This window comes from Lissotriton helveticus, chromosome 2_2 (assembly GCF_964261635.1).
Source record: "Lissotriton helveticus chromosome 2_2, aLisHel1.1, whole genome shotgun sequence".
Taxonomy (NCBI): Eukaryota; Metazoa; Chordata; class Amphibia; order Caudata; family Salamandridae; genus Lissotriton; species Lissotriton helveticus.
The window spans coordinates 172,623,698-172,646,700 of record NC_136060.1 but is presented as its reverse complement, the minus strand read 5'-3'; positions in this window follow the sequence as shown (position 1 = coordinate 172,646,700).

Genomic DNA, 23,003 nt, shown 5'->3' with positions numbered 1-23,003 from the left:
CTCTGGTTGGCACAGGTAGGTACTTGTGACAAGCAGGGACCCTGAGCTCCAATCGTCAGGGCAAGGGAACTACTCCTTCGAATAACCCCTGCTCACCCTCTAGGCAACGTGGCGCGAGCAGACAAGGCTAATCTTCATGGCGATAGTAAGTTAAGCATTTATGATCACACACAGTAAACCCACTGACCCACCACAAATGGACACCAGTCAAATGGTTGTATCAAAAATACGTATACTTTATATAAAAGAGATATTCGAGCAGAATTATCACAAGACCAACAATAACGTTTAGCGAATGGGGGCCACCAGATTAAAATAGGCAAACTTAGTGTTTCAATGTTTGTTGTTCGGCAAGGTATGAAGACAGGGAAATAAGAACGTTGCGGACCCTGGATCCGATAGGAACTCGGGACGGAGTTCAAGTGTACCTTGCTGTGGAAGTCCGAGGCGTTTCAGGCGCGGCTGGTGAGGGCTGACCCCGAACGAGGCCGACGGTTCTCCAGAGGATCTTTCCGGCTCGGTCCCCCTCGAGGAGCGAGGTGGGGGAGCTAGACTGTGGAGGGTTGCGGCGATCCGGGATCGATGCAGTTCACGGGGCGAGGCGCCGTTCAGGCCTGCGGGACATACTACTTCTTAGCACACCGGGTCGTACTCGGGGATCTGTGAGGGGCGTCACGTTCTCGGGCAGACGGGTGCAGCACCAGGCTTCCGGTACCACTGTACGGGGAGGCCTTTCTTGAGGTGCGGCACGAGCCTTGGTATGCAGGAGGACAAAGCGAGACAGTCGGGTACGTTGCAACGTACGAACCGTCCGAGGCTATGGAAATGTTCTCCGTGCAGGAGAGATGAGAGGTACACAATCGCGCTCCGTTAGCGGCGAGGTGACAGGAGAGCAGGCGGCCCGGCACTGAAGCGGAGAGCGACTCAGGGATGAGCGGGGCTCTCTACGGCGGGGCGACCAGGCTCCGAGCTGTCACGACCTGGGAGGGGGCGAAGGCACCCAAGTCACAACTCTGGCGAGGGAATAAGAACTGAGGCCCAACAGCAGATGGGCACAAGCAGATAGAACCCAATGGTCCTGGGGTTCCGGTCAGGGGGCAAGCTCTCAATCAAGCCCTTGTAGATCGTTTCAGGCACAAGTCTACAAAGTCCTTTCTGGTCCTTTCCTCTCCGTTCTCAGCAAGGCACCACTGCAGGCCAGTCTAACAGGATACAGACTGGTTTCTGTCCTTCAGCTTCTCTTGGTCCTTCTAGTCAGGCAGAGGTTCGTCGTGGTCAAAACTGGATCTGATTTGTAAGGAGTGGAGCTCCTATATTTATACTGCAATTCTTTTGTCTTTGCAGGCCAGGGGGCGGGAGCCTAGTTCAACCCGGTTCTGGAGTACTCTGTTTACAGGAAGCTGCCGTCTTCTTTCAGAGTGCGGGCAGGGACATCAGACGCTCCGCAGGGGGGTGGAGCCAGCATTGTGGTGGTGGAGCACAACCCTACTCAGAGTCAAGGACTACTCCGCCCACCCATCCTGGTGCAAGCACCCTATTCACCACCTGGGGGTTCCAACTGTCCCCGGGAATCTCCCAGCCCTGTCACTCACACAAACCCAGACAACCGATACACAACCTGGCAGAGGCGGGCTAAATAGTTAGGCGCGCAAAGGCTATCTTTCTAAAAGTAGCATTTGCAAACACAGGATATTAAAATAAACCTTACTAAAGGAAGTATTTTATTATTCTGAGTTCAGGCATACTAAACTCGACCTGCTACCGTGTTCCCTGAGGATCACTGAAATATTATCGACGGCCAAAATATCGAGTTGCCAAAATATCGTTGACTAATTATCGACTACAAAAATATCGAGTTTATATACTTATTTAACTAACTACAAAAATATCGAGTAAATAATATTGAGTCTATAAAATATCGACTTCAATAATATAGACAAACAATATATCGACTACAAATATATCGTTTGTAAGCTAAATAACCCTAACACTACAAAAATATCGACTACCAATATATAGACTACTAAAATATCGTTTTTGTGATTTATCGACCTCGGATTATACACATTATATATGTAAAATGATACATAAATAGTCAAGTAAGTATTGTAAAGTATATATTAATTTTTTTAATGTAAATTAATTGAAATTAATATAATTTAATTTAATTTAATTTCATTTCATTTCATTTCATTTAATTTATTTAATTTATATTTAATTTTATTTTATTTTTACCCTGTACCCCTGTACCCCAAAACTGACCTGGCCTGAACCCTAAAAATACCCCTTTACCCAAAAACTAAAAACTGACCCTGAACTCTAAAAATACCCCTTTACCCAAAAACTAAAAACTGACCCTGAACTCTAAAAATACCCCTTTACCCAAAAACTAAAAACTGACCCTGAACCCTAAAACTACCCCTTTACCCAAAAACTAAAAACTGACCCTGAACCCTTAAAATACCCCTTTACCCAAAAACTAAAAACTGACCCTGAACCCTAAAAATACCCCTTTACCCAAAAATCCAAAACTGACCCTGAACCCTAAAAATACCCCTTTACCCAAAAACCCAAAACTGACCCTGAACCCTAAAAATACCCCTTAAAAAACCCAAACATATTACATTTTAAATATAATTATATACTTACCAATACTTACGTTGTAATGGTATGCGTTGTAAAGGTACCTACGTTGTAAAAACATGCGTTGTAAATACATGCGTTGTAATGGTTTTTGCGTTGTAAAAGTTTTGTTGTAATGGTAGTGCGTTGTAAAAGTTGCGTTGTAAAGGTTGTTTCCCATTATAATTTACTATTCCAACTCCAGTCAGGCATATATCAGGGTAGGTGTTGGACACTGATTCTAAATAAATGTTCCCACATATTATTTGTGATTTACACTATATATAATATATTTGATCATTTAGTATTTTTTATATAAAAACGTTTATTTTTGGTAATAATTTATTTTAAAAATATTACTTTTAATTAATATTTTTATTCTAAATGTTTTAAATTTATGTGCAAATTTGTATCTTGGATGACCTATTTTTGTAATTATTTTTCACATATTTAATTATTTTATTTGTGTTATAAAATAATATTGATGTTATTTTCTGATATTTTTTATTTGTATTTTTATCCTTTTTATTTTTTTATAATCTGTTTTTTAATGTATCTGTATATTGTTCTAAAATAAAATAGATGTAACTATTTCTTACATATTTTATGATTGTAATTCTTATATCTTTTTTCTTCTTCTTTTATTAGCAAATTTTTTTATTAATATTTGATAAAATGATTAATAATTATTTTTAAATATTATTTTATTTTATAAATATTTGATTAAATTAATAATAATTATTTATAATTATAATTTTGTTTGAAAGTATTTGATTAAAATATTAATATTTATTTATAAATATTAAAATAAAAAATTAAATATATATTTTTTTAATAAATATTTATTTTTATTTTTAATTAGGTATTTTACATATATTATCCCATATTTATCTTTTTTTTTCCTATTTTTGTGAAGATTTTTATATAAAATTTTTAATTTTTAATAAATATTTTATATAAAATAATTATATTTATAAACATTTGTATTTTTTTAATTTTATACTACATTTATAGATTTTTACACTTTTTATTACATATTTTTAAATTACTCCCCACCCTTATCCCCTACTAACCCAACATCCCGCTCCTAAACATTAACATACATTTCTATATTTATATAAATATATATATTATTTTTTATATTTATTAATAATGTTTTATTAACATTTTATCTATACTTTTTCGATATTTTTTACTATTACTACATATCGATATTAATACTACTCGATATTTTTGACTCGACATTTTTGTACTCTATTTTTTTCACATTAAATAATACGATATTTTCTACTACGATATTCTTTTTTTCGATATTTTCCTATACTCGATATTTTTGACTCGATATTTTGTCCTTTCGATATTTTGGAGTCGATATTATGACTAGTTACCGTTCCCTGAGTCTGCCATGACTATAGCGTGTAATAGTTCCGACAGCTCACCTTGGCCTAAGAGAACCGTAGCCCTTCCATAGTGAAGAACGAAAAAGGGCGGCAATTCACTATGAGGACATGCCACACTTTAGGCTTGTCCTACCTTACGCTTCAATGCACCCTGCCCGTTGGCCTACCATAGGGGCGACTGATATGGAGGTTAGGGAAGGTTCGGGGAATGGCAAGTGTGGGCACTTGCGCAGTCAGCGTGACAGTACGGGACTGTGCGCGGGGTCTGCAATGGCGGACCCGAGTCATGTCTTACGAGGCCGCTTCTGTGGGTGGCGCAACCAGCGCTGCAGGCCCACTAGCAGCATTTGTATCTACAAGCCCCGGCACTCCTCGTGCACGTTGCTGGGGACTGATAGTAAACCAAATAAGCCAATCATGGAAATCAATTGTACATACACTGGGAGCACTTGCACTGCAGCACGGATTGACCGTGGCGCAGTGCCCTGAGTGTCGAACACCAGCAAAACATCGGAGGCACATCGGCAAAAAGAGGAAGGGAGACTCAGGCCAAGGTGCCAGGTCTAACACGCGGCGACTGGAGTTGGAATAGTAAATTAAACTATTCACTATCCAGCACCCCCCAACGCAAGTCGTTGTAGTGACTTGCGTTGTAAAACTTGCGTCGTAAAGGCATGCGTTGTAATAGCATGCGTTGTAACGACATACATCCCTAACCACTGCTGCCACCTGCTATTGCTTGAGCATCAGCTCTAGCCTGGAGTCTGTGCCACCAACAGTTTCCATCGACGCCCTTAGGTCAGCCTCTTTGTCATATGTAGATAATCATGCCACCTTTTGTATTCCTACACAGTCCTGGGTGTTTGGGCCACGACGTTGACGGTATCAAAGATGCTTTCCACAAGGCAGCCTTCTTCACCTTTAGGAGCTTATATGTGACAAAGGGATCTTTCTCATATTTTATCACGTCTGTTTTCAGAATCTCCACCTACTCCTGGGTGGGCTTCAGCTTACTGTTCCTGGAGTTCCCGCGCCCCCCTCCCTTCCTGGTTTGAACCATTCTTGCTTGTGCTTTCGTCTCTGTGCTCACTTGCCATGTTTACTGACCATTTTGGAAGTTTTGCATTGGTTTACATCAGATTTCAAATGTTAGTGCAGCACATTCACATTTTGTGTGATGGAGAGTGTGTCCCACTTTCTTTGCGCTCCTGCATTGTGCCGCTTAGCGTAGTAAATTTGCCACTAAACAAGAAAAAGAGACTTCCTCACGTCGCTAAGATTTTTTTTCACGCAGAAGAGTACAGCATTTACTTTAATAAACCTGGCCATAAGTGTCTAAGATGATTATATACAGCTTGATGCCATTCTTCAGTAAAGATGTGTCTACCGAGTTGTGTTATTAGTGCATTTCATTTAGAACATCAATTCTAAATAGAAACACTCAAGTGCACAATGACTTTGTTGCTTGTTAGTATCAGTAGTCACTTCCACTCATGCACATTCTGTGGACAGACCTTGTCGGGGGTCCACTCGACAGTCCGTCTGCCACATTTGGATGCATGCGGTTAGACTGTCAGCGGTCGGAGGGAAGACCCATGCCTCCACCAGGATCTCAGATCCAGAGAGGCGGCAGTCAGAATCGTACTCCCGACAAGAGGCGGTGCCAAGGCACACACTGCCATCGCGATTACAATGACCCTTTCTGACAGCCCTTTTATGGCTGGAAGACCGCCTTGTAAAGACTATTGGAAACTGACTTTGGGGCCACCGAAAAGGACTCCCTTCACTTGTGGGCCACAGGAAAGTGCCTTGCACCACATGGTGCATGGATGTGCACATAGTGTTCATTTATACTGCAGCTTGTGCTGCAGCCCTTTTCCTGGGCCGCAGCACAAGCCTCAGTGTAAATTAGCACTTTCCGACCACCAGCCAGGCAGTCGCATTGTAATTGGCCGGTCAGACTGCCGACTGCTTGTTGGATAGTCCCCTGACTGCTGCGCAATCAGGACCATAATGTAAAATAACCTAAAGCAGATGAGGCTGATCCTAAGGTTTATTTTAATGCACTTAATCATCTTTTACTGCATGCTTTTTTAAATGGAAGACTAATTCTTTTGTGTTTGAAGCATGTAGAATTGCTTCAAAAGTCTCAATAAAAATGCAGGTGGATATACCACATGTGTTAGTAGTGTTATTGTGGTTTCATTATATGTCACATGAGATTTATAATAAGCAGTTGTTGCATTTATTGCTATGTCTTACTGACTAGCTTCGCACGGTTTGTATGCATGGCAAATATAGTTGCCCCTCTCACTCACAGTAACCATGTACGTGTAGCTGAAATCTTTAAAAAAAAACAGTACAAATTAGCAAACTTAATTAGATATGAACAATTTTAATTGATGCAAATTCTTCAGAAATTGTTTGTTGTGTGGACACCATCTTTGTGTGCTTGTTATGAAAATGATTTGAATTGCATTCAATGTATAATGTGATTTGTTGCATGGCAAAGAAGTGCCTATTGGACCACTACGCTCGGCTGTGCATAGAAATACATTCTGTTCTCCCATCAAACAATGTGAAGGGTATTGACTTTTCCAGGAATAACATTGTTAGACCCAGCATCCTTATAGTGGTTCCCCCCTAACTTTTTGCCTTCAGCACTCCTGTTTTGCTGATTTCATTTTTGCTGGCTTTAGGACTCTGCACACTTTACCTCTGCTAACCAGTGGAAAAGTGGTGCTCTTGCCTTAAAACATGGTAGAATTAGCTTATACCCAATTGGCATATTTTATTTACTCGTAAGCCCCTTGTAAAGTGGCACTACCTGCCCAGGGCCTGTAAATTAAATGCTACTAGGGGGCCTGAAGCTCGGATTGTGCCACTCACTTAAGTAGCACTTTTAATGTGTCTCAGGCCTACCATTGCAGCTTGTGTGTGCAGTTTTTAAACTGCCATGTTGAGATGGCAAAATAAAACATTTGCCAGGCCCAAACCTTCCTTTTTAATATTTATAAGTCACCCCTAAGGTTCGCCGTGGACAGCCCAAAGGGCAGGGTGCAGTGTATTTAAAAAGTTAGACATGTTTAAAGTTTTAAATGTCCTGGTAGTGAAAAACACTTAAATGCGTTTTTCATTACTGCAAGGCCTACCTCTCCCAAAGGATAACATTAGAGTTACCTTATTACCTTTAATTGGTTTAATTTTCAAATTGGAACAGGTAACCCCATTGGAATCGTAATTTCAAAACCTAATTTATGTTGAAGTTGGATTTTAAATTACAATTTTGAAAATGCTACTTTTAGAAATGTTTGCATTTTCTTTACTTAGCCATTTGGTACTGCAGCCTGTCTCTGGGACACATGACTAGGTGTGGGTGACAGTTGAGCTTCGTGTATTCCTCCTAGAAAGCCACAGACAATGTAGAGCTTATCTGTGAGTGGATGGGCCATCACTGGCAGGATGGATAGGAGGAGCTGGGCCCAGCCACACCCACACAAATGGATGCATACCAGCTGTAATTAGTCTGGAGCCGGGAAGGCAGGGTACCTATGCACTTTAAAGACATGCCTCTAGAAGCTTCTTCCCACTTCAAAATCACAACTGAGTATAAATACTGGACCTCAGACACCAACTTCTGGACCTGTGGATACTTTGCCAGGAAGAAGGGCTTCTGCACTGCTACAAGGAATCCCACCCTGCTGGATTGCAGCTCTAAAGGAACTGTTGCCCTGATGTGCTGACCTGCTGCCCTCTTGCTGGGTGAGAAGGACTGGACCTGCAAAACCCAGAACACAGAGTGACTTCAAGGGCTATTTGGCTGGCCTCCTGATCTAAAGCCTCAGGGACATAACACCCTTCTAACAAACCTTGCACCTGGTCTGTGCCATCTGCGAGTCTATTCTGCCAAGTAGTTTCACCCTATTCCTGGACCCTTAGAAGGGGGCTTTCGGTACTCTGGCACCCTCTTTGGACTCTGCTGTGAGGCGCAATCCTGAGCAGAACCAAGCATCTCCACTGCTGCATGTTTTGGACCCATCACAAAGACCTGCATTACCACCTCAGCCCGAAAAGCCTTCAGAACTGCCACTGTGCTAAGCATCCTTGGTGCAGGCCATTGCATCCCTCATTGACAACAGCCTCGATGACGACACCAAACTCCACATCGCAGCCATACAGCACTTCGGAACTGATGCACCACCCCGATTGCACGCCTCATCCTCGGTGCTGGAATTCTCATCACAGGCCCCATCAACAAGATCCTAGACACAACAGCTTCAGCATCCAACCGACGCACGCCACGACCACAGCAACGCCACCCACCACCACCCTCCGCGCCTGGACTCCGATCAGCACCGAAGACACCATCCGCACTATGAACTCCATCCACTCCGGATCTCCAACCGACCCCTGCCCTCATCACGTCTTCAACAAGGCCGACGTGGTCATCGCACCCCACCTGCGGGACATCATCAACACCTCCTTCGACACCGCCACCTTCCCGGAGAGCTGGAAGCACGCGGAACTCAGCGCTCTACTCAAGAAACCTACAGCGGACCCCACCGAACTCAAGAATTACCGTCCCATCTCGCTCCTCCCGTTCCCGGCCAAAGTCATCGAAAAGACCGTCAACAAACAGCTGGCAGCCTTCCTCGAGACGAATGGATCCCTCGACCCCTCACAGTCTGGCTTCCGAGCCAACCACAGCACCGAGACCGCCCTCATCGCTGCCACCGATGACATCCGAACCCTGATGGACAACGGAGAAACAGCGGCCCTCATCCTCCTAGACCTCTCCGCGGCGTTCAACACTGTCTGCCACCGCACCCTAGTACAGCGCCTCGGCAACATCGGAATCCAGGAGAAGGCACTGGAATGGATCACCTCCTTCCTCGACGGAAGAACACAGAGAGTCCGCCTACCACCGTACAAGTCAGAGGCCACCGAAGTCATCTGCGGCGTCCCCCAAGGATCCTCGCTGAGCCCCACCCTCTTCAATGTCTACATGAGCCCCCTCGCGGCCATCGCACGCAAACACAACCTCAACATCATCTCCTACGCCGACGACACCCAGCTGATCCTCTCCCTGACCAACGACCCCGCCGCCGCCAGAACCAACCTGCACGAAGGGATGAGAGATGTAGCCGAGTGGATGACTACCAGCCGCCTAAAACTGAACTCAGACAAGACGGAGGTCCTCATCCTGGGCTCCTCGCCCTCCGCCTGGGACGACTCCTGGTGGCCCCCCGCCCTGGGCACCGCACCCAAACCAACGGACCACGCACGCAACCTGGGCTTCATCCTGGACTCCTCCCTCTCCATGACCAGACAAGTCAACGCCGTCTCCTCATCATGCTTCAACATCCTACGCATGCTACGGAAGATCTTCTGGTGGATCCCCACCGAGACCAGGAAGACCGTCACCCAGGCCCTCGTCACCAGCCGACTGGACTACGGCAACGCCCTCTACGCCGGAACCACCGCCAAGCTCCAGAAGAGACTCCAGCGGATACAGAACGCCTCAGCCAGACTCATCCTCGACCTCCCACGAAACAGCCACATCTCCGGACATCTGAGAGACCTGCACTGGCTCCCCGTCAAGAAAAGAATCACCTTCCGCCTCCTCACCCACGCACACAAAGCCCTACACGACCAAGGCCCGAGCTACCTCAACAACCGAATCAACTTCTACGCTCCCAAGCGCCACCTCAGATCAACCAGCCACGCCCTCGCCGATGTCCCACGCATCCGAAGAGCGACAACAGGAGGAAGGTCCTTCTCCTACCTGGCCGCCAAGACCTGGAACTCCCTCCCGGCCGACCTGCGCCTGACCCAAGACCACCTCGCCTTCAGGAAGAAGCTCAAGACCTGGCTGTTCGAGCAGTAACGGCACCCCCCCTCCCAGCGCCTTGAGACCCTACGGGTGAGTAGTGCGCTCTATAAATGTCATGATTGATTGATGATGATGCATGTCCTTCCTCCGTAGCCTCGCTGCATCTTGGAACCAGCGCATTGATTCAGCTGCATGATGCATCTTCAATGGGGATCCTCCTCACACTCTGCAAACCACGATTTAAGGTACTTTGTTCAATGGTCCTAGCTGAGTCCCTGTGGCCTGCCTGCCCTCCATCACGGTCAGCCTGAACTTATGACTTTGTCCCGGTCCGGTGCAACCAGATTTACTCTCTTGGCACTTTGTGCTTTTTGGCGCTATTTTCACTAAAAACATTAAAACTTAATACTTTTGTCATTTTTGTCTTGTTTTATTTATGCAACAGAATATATTATTTTTCTAACTTAGTGTGCAATTCTTTTTGTGTGGTGTTTTCACTTTACTACTCTTGTGTTGCACAAATATTTTGCACATTTCCTCTAAGTTAAGCATGACTGCTCTATGGCAAGTTACCAGAGAGATGAGCACAGGTTAATTTAGGGTTGACTTGTGCCTCATTCTGAGGAGGATTGTAGTTGCTGCTTTACCAGTGTTCACATCTCAGTCAACTATGCACTATACAGGTTATGTAGCCAGGATGACCCATTACATTTTTTATTTGTAATCTTTAAACACGTATTTAATTACTGCACAAGTAGCAAGTAGTTGAGAATCTTTGTTTCTTGCCTACAGCTGGCATTATAGATCTGTATTAAAATCAGATAAGAAGTCACTTGAAGATCTTACTGATGTGGCGTGTCGGACTGCTCATTGGTATTAATGGACATTTTGCATCATATTGAAATTGAATGTCTAAACACATTCGGCTTGCAGCCCATTGAACTCAATGCAGGTTTAAAGCTCGAGAATTGTTTTTTATTTGCTTCTTCCACTGTTGGTATGACTATAGTCATATTTTTACTCTGTGCAGTGTCACTATTTATGACCATTGTGTGCTACAGTAAGAACTTTCTCTATTAGAACAAAGCACTCCTCCACACCACGTTACAACAGTGAACTGTAAGCAATCAATCTAGTCTGGCCTCCATTATAGATTATGCATGTAACATCAGTCTGGCTAGGAACTATCCTTATCACAAATTAGGTTTGCAAATGTGTAGGTGCATTCTTGTATTTTTGGAACTCAGTAAGTATGTGAGCGTGTTCTCCATTCCAGTTTTTTCCACTTGAATATAGGGATAATTATCTATATATTTGCTTGACTCTTACTGCATAATGTGGGAGGTATGGTGGGAAAAATATTCCTTCTTCCTCACTGGACAACTCTTATGCAAGAGAGATCACATTTAGGAAATCCTGTGTGGATTTAAGATGTGGCATTACTTTCACTCTGGCGACATGGCTTTGTGGGCCCAGCCCCTAAGTGTAGGGATAGCATATGATCCAGGATTTATTTAATTTTATTTGCAAGGTTTTATATAGCGCTGGCTAGATCCGGAGGTATCATAGCGCTTTACATGAGGATCAGCGAGTTACAGGTTACATAGTTACATCAATTAAATCAAAGAATCAGGGAGGGAGGAGGCGGGGAGGGAAGGAAACACAAAGTCAGATGTCCGGCTGGGTAGGTGAGGGCCAAGTGGGTGAACCAGAGCCAAACTCCCCTATAGCTGCATAGGACAGCTCCACCGGGCATCGGCCAATGTTGCTCAGGCTCCGCGGTAAGAACAAACAGTTATGGTATCCGCCCAGGGGGCATCGTCATAGTTCCATCGAAAGCACAGGTCCCGTCCGCCTCGTCCTCCAGCTCGCCCCCAGGTCAAGAGTGGTGAGAGGAGAGGTGGAAGGGATAGTTCCAAAGTCTGCAGATTGTGGGACAACCCATCGTTCTTGTCTTCAACCCTCTTGGCGGGTGTGAAACTGAAGAGGAGTTGTGCATAGAACCTGATCCTCATCACGGCACTCCCTTGTTCGGGCGCTTGTTTCTTCTCTGCGGGTGAGAAGTAAACTGATACCTTGGCTGTAGACTTTTTGGTGGCATATGTGCGATCAGGGTGGAAAAAGCTTGCACCAACATATCCAGGAGCTTTGCCAGGGTGCATAATCAATGTCTTTACTAGGGTCTCTACCAGTCCTCAGGAGAAAGGAGACAAGGATAGGGACACTCATTGGAGTAAAGCAAGGTTTACCTTTAATCATGGGATTTGTGTGCTTGCCTCAAAGAGTAAATATAAAATGCTAGTCAAGAGGGTAAGCTATCCAGTATTTAATAATCTTGACCACATGTTTAATGGAATGAGGGTGCTGAAGTATTGCTGGGTCTAAAAGGGTTTCACTTTCAAGGTACAAAATGGAGGATTAAAGAGCAAGAGAACTGAGCCCAGTAATTCAGCAGCTGGTGCCACATAAGATACAGTCTGTTTAGGGTGAGGAGGTAAAGCCCTTGTATATTATCTATGGCACTTACAGAGGAGGTAATAGTAAGCTTTGAGCACTAGGTGATGTTAAAAATAAAACACAACACGTTTGAAAGCCACCCAGTCTAAAAATGTTAATGCAAAAATAGCAAGCAGCACAGACTGATGATAGTAGCGCGCTGACTGCTGCGCTGTGAGGAGAAGGTTCCTTGTAACGCTACGTCCAATTTGCGCCGAACTGCTTTGAAACTGATGAATGGTGAATCGTGTCCATTGCTTGATCGCTTTTTTTTAAATATAGTTTTTTTAACACTCTCACTCATTTATTCCTGTTAACTTACCCGCTTACCTGCACTTTAAAATATTGCTTACACATCTCGCCGCTTAGTGAGAATTCAGGGCTCCCACGCTCCCACTCGCCATCTTGAGTGAGGGACCAATGGCATCTCACATGCTCTGCAACGCCATCTTGGGTCGCGCGCTAGTGCCCAGTAAGAGCATCTGCCGGCCTACTTAAGAATGGCTTTACAAGTGTGCAGCGTGGTGCAGCGGGCATGCCGTTGGCACGCTGGAGGCGTGCCAGAGGCAAGCCCATCTGTGCCAGTCCGCGCGCCGGTCGTGCCCAGCACCAGCCACGCTGCCTGACTAAGTCCAGATCAAGGCAGGATAGAATACTCTAGGAAGAGGCTGCTCAGCATCGGTAAGAGGGAAGAGGACGGGAAACTAACCGTTTTGGCAGGAGCAAGGGGAACATCCTCAGGGATGAGCTTAAACTCCAGCAATGTATGTTGGTGTAGGCTGGTGGGAGGGCAGAATATCACCTCTGTTTTCCCCCATTAAATTGCAGAGAGTTTTGCTTGAGCCAGCCTCCAAAACCAGGATGGGGGGCAGAGCTTTTGGCGTGGCAGCTTCACGTCTCTGGAATGACCTGCCCCAGACCATCAGACAGGCCAATTCACTGATCCGCTTCAGAAAAATTCTGAAAACCTGGTTATTTCCACGGGCGGAAAACTAGATCTTCTCCTGCAAGCTTAGATGTACCAACAGGCTTACAATTCTGAAGTCTAAGCGCCAGGACACCCGCAGGGTGACAGTTCTTTTGCGCTATACACATTTTCAATACAATACATACAATACAAATAAATAAAAACAAATGCCATTTCAACTGACCAGAACTCTAGCTAGAAAAGTTGGCGCCTAATGCTAAAGTACATTACATTTTGTACAGTATAAATGTTTTCTCTCAATACAAGTCTGTGGAATCTAATCACATGACAGAAACTTGCTACTTTTTGCAAAACATATCTAATGAGCAAGTAGCAGGATGTTCACTTTTAGGATGCGAGATATGTTCTTGAGGAGAAGATATCATTCAAGGAATACAGTAGTGAGTTCCTTATCCTAAAGTCCCACTTCCAACTAACAACTCTGAAAAGTAGGTTATGTTTTGCAGAAATGTGCAAATGTACTACACTAATGAAAGTGGCCTACTAGGTTCATGAAACTTAGCGAGCATAATTGAGGCTAAGGAACACTTCAGATCAATATGAAACGTCATGCATATTTGATTATGACAAGTATTGATACACACAGTGATATGCGGATATATAAAAACAATAACATTGAAGTACAAGGGAATAAATGATTATATTTTCAGAACTTCCAAGAGGAAAAATCTTTACTTTAATTCAATAGAAAACAACCACATTGTTATTTTTTTTACATCTTCATAGCTGTTGTCCTCATCATTCCTAAGAAAAACCAAGTTTAAAAGTATTGGCAGTGCCTTAATTTCTGGAAAAGTTTATGATGATGCACATTTTTAAGTTTATTGATGTGTATAGCACAACCACAATTAAAGTGATTGCAATAATTAATTCAAATATCTACATTCCCCATGGTCCAAAAACTCTCCCTAGCCATGTCCAAATGTCAAATCCTGTTGGGACTTCAATCTTACTCACTCGGTTTCCCGTGTAGCTTCCTGACATTCATTGATGTTATCTATCTGTTCATGTGTGCTAAGGGAAGTCTTGGGAAGATGAGTGCAACACTCAGTACCTACTAAAGCACAAACCCCTGCTTTTGTCACTAAGAGATAAACAAATCAATTCTATTATGAATTAGCATTTTGGCATGGGGCTCTAGTAGCTCTATCATTAATCCTAAAGCTATTGCAGTTGAATTTGCAATTTCTTCTAAGTTCTCTGTATTTTTTCCTGTTTCATCTGAAGCAACTGCCATCGCATTCATGGGAATGAAGGCAGAAAAGAATGCAGTAGCAGTTGAAACACCCCTCCAAGTCCCAGTTCATTCTAAACGCAGCCAAGGGTAGTGTGAAGTCCTTGCTTGTAACACTTCTAAAAGGAGAGTCCATAAGGAAGATAGTACTCAAAATGAGATAGCTTAAAAGGAATATTTGTTACTGTTAAATCACATTGATCATGTCCGACAGAAACACTGCACACATTTAATTATTGGTGCTCCCAAATACATCCTCGCTCAGTCATTAGAATATGAGTCAGTTCTGGTATATTCCGGGTTACAGGATTGGTACATTTTCAAGGCCTGGGTATGAGGTAGGGTGATGTCTGCACATTCTGGCCATTGGTGGCCATAATAGAAATGATGAGGCAATTGTCATTACAACTGATGAGAATTCACATAAAAGGTATGCTATCCCACCCATCAACAGACACGTGAGCGCAAATCCACAAGAGAAAGTTCAGTACAATTCAGAATAACTCCCTATTATTCAACAACAGCTGTCCTAAAATTCTGGATAAGAATTTAGAGTAATCCGATGACACCCAGACTGATCAGGGAGTGTGTACTAGATAGAATGCTAGGACAGTTCTGTTTCCAATGCTCAGGCTGTCCCCATGCAAAATATGACCATCCTGTTCCTGTCCCTTCCATTGCCTTGCCCAACTCTGCCTCCTCCCTTACCTTCTCCCTTTGTTTCTTTCTTTGCAGCACCCCTGCCCCACACCCTTATGGTTCTCTGCATATTTTGCAACAACAATGAAAACAGTTTGGATTCTTCAATTTCTTTCTTTCTCTCTTTCAATGCTACGCAATCATTAATGACTGTCACCGATTTGGCCAACTTCTTAGTGTGCCATCCAATGCAGGTAGTCATCAACTGACTCTTAACATTCAGTAACAATACCAGCACAAAGGCAACACCTACAGCTTCCTGAGCCATCTCTGCAGAAAAGGCTGTAGCCGAGTATCTCTCAAAACATCCTTAAGTCTGTGTACATATTTAGCTGGTGCCTTACACATATTTTGCTTACATTTTGAGATCTTTGTACAATTTTTTTTTACCATGCACACATTCTCAATCGTATTAAACAAGACATCCTTCGCTGAGCTCCATTCTCTGTCATTTCCAGGGGCCACTCTTGGCCATGGCTGCTTTTCCGCCAGTATTTCTTATACCTCACTCATCACCACCAATAGCAATAATGCACACTAAAATCACATGCTGCAGTTCTTCTCAGAAATGGGTTGAGTTTTCCTGGATGTTAGGAATTTATTAATGCTCTTTCAATCACGGTTGTAGTCCATAAATCTACCACCAGCTGCTGAGTAGTCCATCATGGGGTGAATGGTGGAGAAGGCCCTCATCATCAGTATCACTTGAACGTGGAGAAGGAAATCGCCTGCTAGACAATCATTCTGCAGTCTTTCTCAAACTTTCAAGAGTAATAGCAGGGCTTCGCTCTATGCAGTCTCTACGCCCCAGAATGGACCGTACCCTGGCCTTAGACCAATTCATAGTGGTGGATCCAAATTCTTGTCTGCTTGCTTGCACCCCTCTACCGGGTGCTGTACTGTCCATCAGTTATAATGTGGTGCTCGCTTGCGTGTTCTCTGCTTGTGCTCAAGCTGCCACCAGTTAAAATTTCACAGTGGAAGGTGGACCCTTGGTTGCTAGTCGAGTAGCTTTAGGTCTCAAAGATGTGACTGAGTGACAGCATATATTCGCCATTGTACTGATGTCCCTTTCAGAATCCTTTGGTGACTGGTAGTCCAAGACACTAACACCTTGAGGCTGCCTGGGTGTGCTCGCCAAAGAGACTGTGGCAGTGGCTCACCACTCCCTGCAAAATAGGACATCAAAAACCATATTCTAGCCGTTCCGGTGGAGGATGTCCTCGTGGCACCTTCAGCGGCCTGACTACGTCCAGCATCTACGTGGTGCGATTGCCCATTACTGGCAGGAAAACCTAGTGAATGACATAGACGCAGTGGTGGTTTGGGAGGCAATGAATCCCACCATACGGGGTATTGACATCGCGTGGTGTGCGGCGGCCCGCATACGACCCCGGGAAGCTATCGCTGAGGCGGCCACACTGGTGGAGTCCTTGGAACTGCGGTGCCGGAGAGGGGGAGATGAGATTGCGGTGAGGTTGCTCCTGCAGGCGCAACAGACCTATGCATCTGTGTTGCTCGATGAGGCTCGACAGGCGTGGCTGGCCACGCGGAGTAGAGTATATCAATGGGGAGATAAGTCCTGTACGATGCTCCATAGGCTGTGTCAGCGTACTTTCCAGCCGCTTACGCTACCGGGCCTCACTGCTGAGGACGGAGTGGTGATTACTGACCCGGGTGAGCTGGCAGCGAGCTTCGCCCACTACTTCACGGCGCAATATGCTCCACAGGATAGTCTATCGGCGGATGACGTCGCTAAATTTATCAATGACTTGCCGCCGAGGGCAGTCTCGGATGAGACCAAGATAGCACTGGACCTTCCCCTTACAGCGGAGGAGCTAGGAGACGCACTGGGACAGCTCAACACCGGGAAGGCACCTGGACCAAGTGGCTTCCCGAGTGAATTTTATAGGAAATTCCAGCTCCAATTGGGGTCCCATTACCGGAATGCATTAGAAGCGGCGCAAACACGGGGTAGGCTGCCACCTGACTGGCGCCATGCCGAAGTTGTAGTCTTTCAGAAGCCGGGCAGACCTCCGGACAGACACGACTCTTAATGTCCGATATCTTTGCTCAACATAGAGGCTAAAATACTGGCCAAGGCGTTGGCGAACCGGCTACTCCCATATGTGACGGATCTGGTCCACCCCGACCAGGCTGGCTTGATGCCACATAGGGCGACGCGGCATAACATCCGACGGGCGCAGGCGGCGGTTGATGCCATGGGAGCCACGGGGGAACGGGCGGCTTTGCTGCTAGCGGACATTGATAGAGCGTTTGACTCAGTTAGTTGGACGTACATATTTGCGCTCCTGCCCCGTCTCAATCTGGGGCCGGTGTTTATTTCCTACATCAAATTACTATATACAGATATCACTGCTTCGGTGCGTGTCTCCGGGGCGGTCTGGGAAGAGTTTCCGATTGGCCGGGGGACCCGACAGGGGTGTCCACTCTCCCCATACCTATTTGCACTAGCTATGGAGCCTCTGGCCTCTTGGGTGCGCATTGACGCACAGATGCGGGGCTTTGAGTGGAGTGGGGACCTCACTGATACAATTGCGTTATACGCAGACAACGTCCTCTTCTTTCTTACCGATTTACACAGATCGGGGCCCCGAGTCTTGGAAATTATGCGTGTTTTTGGGGAGGTATCAGGCCTTTGTCTAAACCCACGCAAGTCCACTCTGTGGGTGTTGGGCGGCGGGGCCGCAGCGGGTCCCTGGGCGTCAGCTTTGCAGGTGGCGGCCGGGGGTTTGAAGTACCTGGGGGTGTTCCTCTCAGAATCTGTGGATATTGCTTGGGAACGTAACATAGTGCCAGTATGGGAGAGGGTCCAGACAGACGTGAAAACGTGGTCCCGGATGCCCCTAACTATTTTCGGTAGGTCTGCGATCTTCAAAATGGTTGCGCTCCCGCGCCTCCTATACCAGCTGCAAAGCTACCCACATCCAATTAACCCCCAGTGGTTTCGGCAGGTCAACTCCATTTTGGGCCGCTTCCTGTGGGCTGGAGGTGCTGCCAGGGTGGTGCTGCGGACATGCTTCCTGTCTACGTACTGTGGTGGTTTGGCCACGTCGGACCTATTATCCTATTATCAGGCCTCCCAGTTACTGGTACTCAATGAATGGTGGTATGGAGACAGGGGAGACCCGGCATATGCCCTGGAGCGCTTGCTGATGGGGAATAACACCCTCCATACGATCCTGTACTCGGCTAGGCTGAGGCGGGCATTGCCGTGTGCCACGCGGGTTGTCTTTGTGGTGTGGAGACAGGCACTGCGTCGCATGGGCTGGTGGGGTAGAATAACGGCGGAGACTCCGTTGTGGAAAAACGGGCGACTACCCGCGCTGGCCACGTTGACGGGATTTGATGGCTGGGATGCAATTGGGATCTCGTCGTTGGGCCATGTAATGACCGGGGTCACCCTCAAATCGTTCCAGGAGCTCAGCACTGAGTTCCACATGCCCAAGACCCAATTCTTTCGATACCTTCAGTTTCGCCATGCATTAGCACCTAGCCTCACTAATCTGGAGTCACTCCCGGAATTTAGCCCAGTTGAAGCGAAGGTATTCATGGGAGACCTTGGAGATAAGAAGGTGTCCCGAATCTATCAAACACTGGTTACTCACTGCTCAACCACCCTACTTCCACTTAGGGAGGCCTGGGAGGAAGATGTTGGTCCCCTAGATGAGGATGATTGGAGGGAGGCCCTGGAGTCCCCGCGAGGGGCCGCCATTGCCATACGACTTAGGCTCATTCAATTCAAGTACTTACACAGGGCATACTATACCCGAGAGCGGCTGTGGAAGGCGGGACTGATTGGGTCTCCGGAGTGTCTGCGCTGTGGGGCTGCGACAGGTACGCTGCTGCATACTGTGTGGTCGTGTGCTGGGCTGGTCAGATTCTGGAGGGGTGTTTGGAGTTGCTTGTCAGAGGTATTGGGATGGGATCTTCCCCGCACTCCTCGATTAGGGTTGCTCCATGTATTGGAGGGAGTAGGTGGAAATATATATAAACGTCATCTATTGTTGTTGGGGCTTGTGGTTGCCAAAAGAGACCTGGCACGAGCATGGAAGGGAGAGCGAGCCCCCCCCCCTGTGTGCATGGAAGGCTGGACTAGACTACTTAATGGGACTGGAACGCCCGGTGTTTGAAGCGAGAGGATGCCCCCGGAAGCACTTTAAGATGTGGAAGCGATGGGCGGAGTATAGGGGATTGATACTGGACCCCCCAGTGGAACAAGAGGAAGAAATACAGGTATAAGATGCGGTACAGGCCTAGGCAGTGCGTCATACCTAACACATTACGACCAAGTACTGATTGTCTTGTATACTCACGTGCATGGGGTTAGGGAGGGATAAGGGGTGGGTAGAAGGGTGGTTGGGTGGCTGGGGTCGGTGGGTGGAGGAGGGGGGGGTTCCTGTTATTCATCTTTTATTGAATAGACTTTGCATTACAGATAAAACGTGTCATGATGCTTGATGGTGATCTCCTGACTGTGGGGAGCCACGTATTTCATTTTGCTTACCTACTCAATAAAAATTTGTTATGAAAAAAAGCACCCCTGGGCATGCTCAAAAGAAGGTTCTAACTTGTGGTTAGAGTCCACAATGATTTCTGGAACTGGCTGTCTAGAAAGGGCGGGAGGGTTAAGGAAAAGCGAGAATGGGCATCACAGCCTCAGCATAATTCCCAGTATTTGACAGAAAAAGGAAAAGGGTTGATAGACTCCGGTATTGAGTAACAAAACTTAACAGGGCAAGAGGAGCTGCCTGAATCCTGAAGACCAGAAATATAGGATTGGTAGAGGATGAAAAATAAGTATTGGCAAATATCAACTTGAGCAACTTCAGTGAGACAGTCAATCAGTCGATTTGTAGATCGGTGCTTGTCGCCTGGTACTGGCAAGGCACCCAGTTGTTCAGTCAAATAGCTAGGTCTTAAACGTCTTGTGGAAGCCTGGTAGAGTGGCAGAGGTCTGTAGGTGTAGGGGGAGGTCATTCCATGCCCTGGCTGCGAGGTAGGAGATGAAGCGACCACCTGCCCTGCTCCAGCGGATGCGGGGGTGCAAGCGCAGGAGGCTGAGTGGAGGTTTATGGTGGGTTTATGGAAGCATAAGCGGTGGTTGATGTATGCTGGTCTGGAGTTGTGCAGGACCTTGAATGTGTGGATGAGCAGCTTGAATTGGCATCCCTTATTGATCGTGAGTCAGTGGAGCTCTTTGAGGTGTGAGGTGATGTGTGCTCATTGAGGGAGATTGAGGATGAGCCTGGATGCGGCATTCTGATGTTTTGGAGTCTTTCAAGGAGGTGGTTTTGGATTACTGAATAGAGGGCATATCCGTAGTCCAGTCGGCTGATGATCAGGTCCTGCGTGATGGTGAGTCAGGAGTTTTGTAGAAGCCACTCGAAGATCTTGCGTAGCATGCTCAGGATGAAAAAGCATGAGGATGATACGGGCTGCCTGGAGATGTAATGGAGAGTTTGCCATCCAGTATAATGCCTAGGTTTCTGATGGGGTGTGTAGGGGTTGGCATGGGGCCGAGTTCCATTGGCCACCAGGAGGAGTCCCAGGGGAAATTCTTGTTGCCGAAGATCAGTACTTTAGTTTGTGGGATCTGATGATGCTGTCAAGCGGTGTTATGTAGGTGTTGAAGAGGGTGGGCTGAGTGATGGGCCGTGAGGAGCTCCACAGATGATCTCCTTGTGTAATGGGGAGAAGGATGGAAGGCAAACCCGCCTTGTTCTTTTGGTGAGGAAGTAGGTGTTCTATCTGATGGCTGTTCCTTGGGACTCTGATGTCGTGCAGTCTGGTGTTGAACGTGTGGTGGGAGATGGTGTTGAAAGCACCGGAGAGTCCTAGGAGACTTATTGGCACTGTCTCCCCCTGATCGAGGAGGGCCCGGATGCCATTGTGACTGCAAACAGGACTGTTTCAGGGATGTGGTTGCTGTAGAAGCCACATTGAGAGATGGGTTTGTTACAGGTAGGTTGTCAGCTGGTGGTTGATGGCTTTGGCTTGGAAGGGTAAGTGGGAGATGGGTCTGTAGGTATTGAGTTTGCCAGGGTGTGCCAATGTTTTTATCAGGAGAGCGTTGACCTTTCCATGCTTCTAGTTTTTGGGGAAAGTGGCGTTGATCACGGAGGTGTTGATTAGGGAGGTAAGTTGAAAGTTGATGGGGCCCCCAAGTGTATCTCATGATGATAGTGGTTTCCTTAGTGGTGAGGTGGTTCCAGAAGATGAGTCGGGGTTCCACTGTGGGTGTGGGGTTGTGGTGCTGGTTGTTGAAGAAGTCAGCGGGTCTACTTTGGAATTTGAAATCCCTGTAGATTTTGGCGATTTCGGCGTGAAAGTTTGCGAGGCTGTTACAGATATCCTGTGAGGGGGTGATGTTGTTCATTGTGGCTACGAGGTTGGAGAACTACATTATGATGCTGAAGAGTTCTTTGCTGTTGTTGGAGCTGGTTTCGATGTGTTTTGCTAGTGCTTTCTTCTTTAAGTGGTATTCTTCCTTGTTAGCCATTTCCTCTTGAGTTGTATACAGAGGCGTTTGGAGTTCCTGAGGTCCTCGTCTACCAGCTGGCTTGTTTCGTGACTCTCTTGTGTCTTGTGTTGCTAATGGGGGCAAAGCTGTGTGAGCAGTCTGTGAGCCAGTTGTTGAAGTTTATGACGTTTTGGTCCAGGTTGTTGGAGCGATTGGGCTGTCTTGTAACCAGGGTTTCCATTTATTCGGGTTCTGAGATTTTGCATGGGGTGCTGGGTGGGATGGGGTTGGAGGACTGGCAAGTGGTGATGTTGAAGTGGACCACAGAGTGGTCTGACCATGTGATTTCTGTGGTGTGGCTGTATTAGATTATGTTTCTGGAAGTGAGGATGGGATCGAGCATGTGGCCTGCATGTGCGTGGTGTCGGGAGTGAGTTGGGTAGGTCTGAGGGTGCACATGCTGTCAAGTAGGTGGGTGACATTGGGCTTGGTGAAGTCATTGAAGTGGAAGTTGAGGATGACCAGGAAAATGTAATCTTTTGGGTCAATTGCAAGAGGGAGGGCGATAAAGTCGGCAATGGAGTTGCAAAAGCTAGTTCATGGTCCCAGCGGTTTATAGGCAAGGGTGCCCCTGACAGTTGTTTGTCTGTCTGCCTGGAGTCTGAAGTTCAGGTGCTTCATGGCCGGGAAAGCGTTGTCCATTGTCGTGGTGCATTAGATAAACTCTTGGTGGATTCCTCAACCTAGCTTGTAGATGTGGTTGCGCTGGGTGATCTTGTAGCCTGTCGGTACTGTGGTGGTGATGTTGGAGGCAGAAGGTGGGTTGAGACAGGTCTCCGTGAGTAAGATGATGTTTGGCCATGGATCCCGGGTGTTGATGAGGTTCCAGACCTTGGTGGCATATTTGCAGAGTAAGCGTGCATTGATGGGAGTGCAGCTGAGCAGATCCTGCGGTGCCAGTGTGGCGGCACCAGTGGTCTGCATGGGGTTGAGGGACATGATGTTCAACATGTTGTTTGCACCAGGTCCTTTCTGCCTCACCTGTTACTAACTGCTCCTGCCCAGGGAAAACTGCGTCTGGGGTCCTGCCTGCCCGCCGCCTTACTCCTTGCACCATCGTGGAGTCGGGCCGCCGAGCGGAGTGTGGGCGGGGCATAAAAACTACAATCCCCAGCAGCCCTAGCGGCACCCAGTGACAGCTTTTCGCACCAGGAGGCGCTTAAAATCATCGTCACCCCGGTCGAGTG